General features: G+C 43.1%; 1 pseudogene; it reads left to right on the top strand.

Moving 5' to 3' along the window:
• The first annotated feature begins 3,553 nt into the window (after window positions 1-3,553).
• Window positions 3,554-5,152, top strand: LOC140723496 (N-acetyllactosaminide beta-1,3-N-acetylglucosaminyltransferase 3 pseudogene; annotated as a pseudogene).
• Window positions 5,153-6,245: the final 1,093 nt, after the last annotated feature.

Genomic DNA, 6,245 nt, shown 5'->3' with positions numbered 1-6,245 from the left:
GTGGTGCCGGAGGATTGGCGTATATCTCATGTGGTTCCATTGTTGAAAAAAGGTTCTAAGAGTAAACCTAGAAATTATAGGCCTGTAATTGTAACGTCAGTGGTGGGTAAATTAATGGAAAGTAATCTTAGATATGGTATATATAATTATGTGGATAGACAGGGTCTGATTAGGAGCAGTCAACATGGACTTGTGCCTGGAAGCTCATGTTTGACAGAACATTCAATTTTTTGAAGAGGTTAAAGGGAATGTTGACGAGGGTAAAGCAGTGGATGTTGTCTATATGGACCTCAGTGAGGCCTTTGACAAGGTTCCACACGGAAGGTTAGTTAGGAAGGTTCAATCGTCAGGTATTAATATTGAATAGTAAAATGGATTCAACAGTGGCTAGATGGGAGATGCCAGAGTGTAGTGGTGGATAACTGTCAGGGTGGAGGCCGGTGACTAGTGGTGTGCCTCAGGGATCTGTACTTGGTCCAATATTGCTTGTCATATGCATCAATGATCTGGATGATGGGGTGGTAAATTGGATTAGTAAGCATGCAGATGATACGAAGGTAGGTGGCGTTGTGGATAATGAAGTAATGAAGTAGATCTTCAAAGCTTACAGAGAGATTTAGGCCAGTTAGAAGAGTGGGCTGAACGATGGCAGATGGAGTTTAATGCTGATAAGTGTGAGGTGCTACTTTTTGGTAGGACTAATCAAAATAGAACATACATGGTAAATGGTAGGGCATTGAAGAATGCAGTAGAACAGTGTGATCTAGGAATAATGGCGCATAGTTCTCTGACGGTGGAATCTCGTGGATATGGTGGTGAACAAAGCTTTTGGTTTGCTGGCCTTTATAAATCAGAGCATTGAGTATAGGAATTGGGATGTAATGTTTAAATTGTACAAGATATTGTTGAGGCCAAATTTGGAATACCGTGTACTTTTCTGGTCACCGAATTTTAGGGAAGTTGTCAACAAAATAGAGAGGGTACAGATGAGATTTATTAGAATGTTCCCTGGGTTTCAGCTCCTAAGTTACAGAGAAAAGTTGAACAAGTTAGATTTTTATTCTTTGGAGCTTAGAAGCTTGAGTGGGGACTTAATTGAGGTATTTAAAATTACGAGGGGGATAGATAGGGTTGACGTGGATAGGCTTTTTCCATTGAGAGTATGGGAGATTCAAGGTAAAGGACATGAGTTTAGAGTTAGGGGTTAAAAGCTTAATGGTAACAGGAGGGGGAACTTCTTTACTCGGAGAGTTGTAGCTGTGTGGAACAAGGTTCCAGTAGAAGTAGTAGAGACAGGTACAACTTTATCATTTAAAGTAAAATTGGATAGGTATATGGGCAGGAAAGGAATGGAGGGTTGTGGGCTGAGTGCGGGCCCGTGGGACTAGGTGAGAGCAAGCATTCGACACGGAGTAGAAGGGCTGAGATGGCCTGTTTCCGTGCTGTAATTGTTATATGGTGATATGTGGGATGACAGACATTCAAATGGAGTAGGATTTGTACAGTGAATGGCAAGGCACGAACAAATGCATAGTTCACTGAAAAGCAAGATGGTGAAAAATAGCGTTTAGCATGCTAGCCTTCATCAGTTATGGTGTAGAGTTTAAGGGCGGGGCATTATTTGCAGTTACATAAGTTTTTGTTGAGACCACTTTTGAAATATTATCTTCAATTTTGGTTACCCTGTTATAGGAAAGACGCCGCCAAGTTGGAGAGGGTGCAGACGGGATTTACGAGGATGTTTTTTGGACTAGAGGGCGTGAGTTACAGAGAGGCTGGCCATGCTGGACCTTTATTCCTTGGAGAATGAGTGGTGACCTCAGAAGTTTAAAATCATAAGGGGTATTGATAAGGTGGATTATCATTATTGGAAAGTTGGAGAGTCCAACATGAGAGGTCACAAATAGAAGAGAAGAGGGGAAAAATTGAAAACAGACCTTGGTGATAACTTCTGCACACGGAGGACAGTGAGTACCCGGAAGTAGCTACCAGTGGAAGTGGTTGAAGTGGGTTCAACTGCAACATTTAACAGGCATTCGGACGGGTACATGGAAGGGAGAGACTTGGAGAGTTATGGGCCATACTAGACAACTGGGACTAGCAGGGAGGATGCTGTGGTTGGTATGGACCAGTTGGGCCGAAGGGCCTGTTTAGATCGCATTACTCTAGGATTCCATAATTCTAAAGTGACACAAGTTGCATCCCAGTGCAAATAGTTTTACTTGTACACATCGTTCTGCTATCAGTCACTGGCGTCTTTTCAGGGCTCCTGGCATCCAAGGTTTTACTCACACACATTGTGGATCATGCTAACTATCTGCCCTGTTCTGCTATCAGTTATCTGTGCTTTCTCTGGGCTCCTGGAGTCCAAGGTTCACTGCTCTTCATGAAGCGTAAATTCCTGCCATCGGTGATGCTGGTGCCATTTTCCTTCAATAGATGTGGGCTTGCGATGGCTTCGCTGTCTTGTCACAATTGCTTACTACTGAATATCTGAGTGGAATTAGCCTTGCCTTTGGAACTAGTTATGCCTTAGTTGCAGCCTTTCATAAAGTGGCTTGACCAATGGATGGCAGGGTGGGTGGGCCACTGCTAATTTAACTTTGAAAACAATTCTCTGGTTAACATAGAAGCAAAAAGCCAAGGTCCTTGAGTATACTTCACTTTGTTTCTCCTATTGTAGGCATACATAGACCAGGTTGAAATGCCATGAAAATCAGATGTTTTCAGTAGCTATGCTAACACGTTACCTTCCCTGCACTGCCATACATTCAGTTACTAATCAATGGTCAATAATACATCATCTTCCATAGTATCAGTAACCTGTGAACTCAACCTGAATGGTGGGCGAGCTGGGACCTTCCTCTTTAGAGCAAAGTTGGGGGTGGGGAGGTGGGGAGAGGTGATTTGATAGAGGCGTATAAGCTGGTAAGAGGCTTAGGAAGAATGGAGAGCTAACAACATTTTCCCAGGGTAGAAATGACTAATATGAGGGGGCATAATGTTAAGGTGATTAGAGAAAAGTATAGGGGTTTGTCAGAAGTAGTATTTTTTAAAAAAAAGAAAATGGTGGCTGTATGGAATGCACAGCCTGGGTAGTGATAAGGGTAGATGCATCAGTGAGATTTAAGAGGCTTTTAGATAGACACATGGATGAAAGAAAAATGGACAGCTATTTGAGAGAGTAGGAATCAATTGATCTTGGAGCAGGTTAAAAGTTCGGTGCTACATCATGGGCCAAAATGTCTGCATTGTGCTATATTGCTCTTTGTCTCAGTTCAGTTTAAGCCCCGAGAGGAGTGATGAGACCTGTGAAGCGAGGTGGAATAAACCCTTTGAAATCATATACCTTTAAGGCCCAGAAAGAAACTATGCGATTTTCAGTTTAATGACAGAGTTGGTATCCTATAGGTAAATTTGTCTTTCTGCTGGGATGGACTGCTTCAGGTCAATTAAACTTTCAGCAGGGCGTCGGGCCCTGCCTATTCCTTACCTCACCACCATTTTGAGGTCAATAATACAAAGCATTAGTGAACCTCATTACAGTTGAAACTTCCCATTCTTCTCAAGTATTATGTAAATTTAAAATTTTCTTTGAATTAATCCATATTTTTTTCTCTACTTCAGGTGAAAGATGAGAAGACATCGGCGATTCTATGAGAACGTAGTGTTGACTGTTTTGATTACTCTGGGATTGTTCTTCATGTCCTGGGATAATGACCAACGTCGAGAGACTGATGATGTTGCAGAAACTGTTCATCGCAATGATCTGCCCAAGGTTGTTACAGCTGATGCAACTGAATCAGTGCTCAAGCCAAAGTGCCACGCGAACAGGACATTGTTGCACCTGTCCTCATTTGATCAACAGAAAGAGCACATAAAAAACTTCTTGATGTATAAACACTGTCGAGACTTTGACATGATTCAAAACGTCCCAGACAAATGCGGTGGTCGAGAAGGATCTCAGAATGTCTTTCTGCTCCTGGTAATCAAATCTGACCCTTTCAACCAGGATCGGCGGGAAATGGTAAGGAAGACCTGGGGCAAAGAACGCAAATTCAATGGGGTCCTAATTAAGAGAGTCTTTATCTCTGGTGTCTCTCCTGACCAAAAAGAAAGGAGGAAATTGAATCAGCTGTTAGCCATGGAAAACAGAGAACACAGAGATATCCTGCAATGGGATTTCTTGGATACCTTTTTCAACCTCACCCTCAAACAATACAAGTTGCTGCAGTGGGTCAGTGAATTTTGCCCCAGAGCCAAATTCATCTTCAATGGAGATGATGATGTTTTTGCCAACACCGATAACATGGTTGATTACTTGCTAGGCATGAAGGTTCACCAACACCTGTTTGTGGGCCATCTCATTTATGGGGTTGGGCCCATTCGCCAGAAGTCGAGCAAGTATTATGTGCCAGAAATAGTGACCACTATCAAGTCGTACCCACCATATGTTGGTGGAGGGGGCATACTTATGTCTGTGTATACAGCTCATATCATTTACCACATAGCCCAAGACCTTGAACTATACCCCATTGATGATGTATTTTTGGGGATGTGTCTGGCCAAGGCTGGACTAGCCCCACACTCCCATAGCGGATTCAGGACAGCTGGAGTCAGGATTCCTTCAACCCAAGATGACTCTTTCAATCCTTGCTATTACCGTGAGTTGCTGCTAGTGCACCGTTTTCGGCCTTTCGAACTGCTACTGATGTGGGATGCGGTGCAAGATGTTAATCTGAATTGTGCTCATGCTTCCCAGAAGTCTGCATCCACGAAAAGGACTGCATGAGTCATGAGAGAATGTAGCAACTGTTGGAATGCAATGCAGTTTATAAACATGTGTTAATCAGTTGTTTATGCAATGTAAGAAGCTCAATTCCTAAATTATATTGGAGGATACATTAATTCATAGGGTTAGTGCCTTTCTACATTCTACAAATGTTTGTAAAGCTGTCAGGCGTCATCACTCAGCCTAATTCTTACTGCACCCATAATGACATTACAATATTGTCAGGAGCACCACAATTTAAGTCAATTGTAAAGTTATTCCAAGTGAGCAGTCCTTGTTGCATTGCGTGCAGATAGGTACAGCATGTTCACTTGGGGCATTTGTATAATAAGCCACCAATAAAATTTTTTGTTACAGTTATATCTGTGTATTTTCTTCTTGCCGTTTCTTACATGTCCCTTGCAAAATATGAAAGAGATAAATGTGTTTCTTGGACTGGAACTGTGAGGACAACAAAGAATATAGATCTAAAATTGTCTCAGGGTTGGAGGAATAGAGAAACTTATGGTCATCACTTCTGTAGTCAAATGTCAGCCTGAATTGTGTCTGTGTAACTACATATCAAATAAAAGCACACACGCAGGAGATGGCTTTAACTGGAGTATTCACATTGAAGAGAGGGAAGGAGATCAATGAACATGTGGGGACAACAGATCAATATGCAAACATAGGCAGCAGTCCATATGTAGTGCGAAGGGGAGTGGCATTAGATTTGGCAGGTGTCTTGTCTAAGACAATGTACTCGGTTGCCAGTGTCATGTTGCTGTCATTGACACGGTCATCACTGAGAGGTAAGTCCGGTGGCCAATCTGGACATCGGAAAGCTGGAGAGGAGGGGACTTCAAAAAGGCTCATTGTCCGAGGGGCAGCTCACGGCAGTGCAATAGAGCAATCGGTGACCAATCAACTAGTGGCCAATCGGCATTTGGGATTGATTAGTAAGAGCAAATTAAAGGAAGGTTGGACAAACCCAGTGGCCTTCGTCTGAGTAGAAACATAGAAAACCTACAGCATAATATGGGCCCCTCGGCCCACAGAGCTGTGCCGAACATGTCCCTACCTTAGACCTACCTAGGCTTTACCCATAGCCCTCTTTTCCTAAGCTCCATGTAACCAGCCAGGAGTCTCTTAACAGACCGTATCGTTTCAGTCTCCACCACCGCCGCCAGCAGCCCATTCCACGCACTCACCTCTCTCTGTGTAAAAAAAAAACTTACCCCTGACATCTGCTCTGTACTTACTTCCAAGCACCTTAAACTATGCCCTCTCATGGTAGCCATTTCAGCCCTGGGGAAAACCTCTGACTGTCCACATGATCAATGCCTCTCATTATCTTGTACACCTCTATCAGGCGACCTCTCATCCTCCATCGCTCCAAGGAGAAAAAGGCCGAGTTCACTCAACCTATTCTCATAAGGCATGCTCCCCAATTCAGACAACATCCTTGTAAATG

Source organism: Hemitrygon akajei, unplaced genomic scaffold (genome assembly GCF_048418815.1).
Source record: "Hemitrygon akajei unplaced genomic scaffold, sHemAka1.3 Scf000115, whole genome shotgun sequence".
Classification (NCBI taxonomy): Eukaryota; Metazoa; Chordata; class Chondrichthyes; order Myliobatiformes; family Dasyatidae; genus Hemitrygon; species Hemitrygon akajei.
Note: the sequence above shows the minus strand (reverse complement) of the source record. Positions and strands in the feature narration are given on the sequence as shown.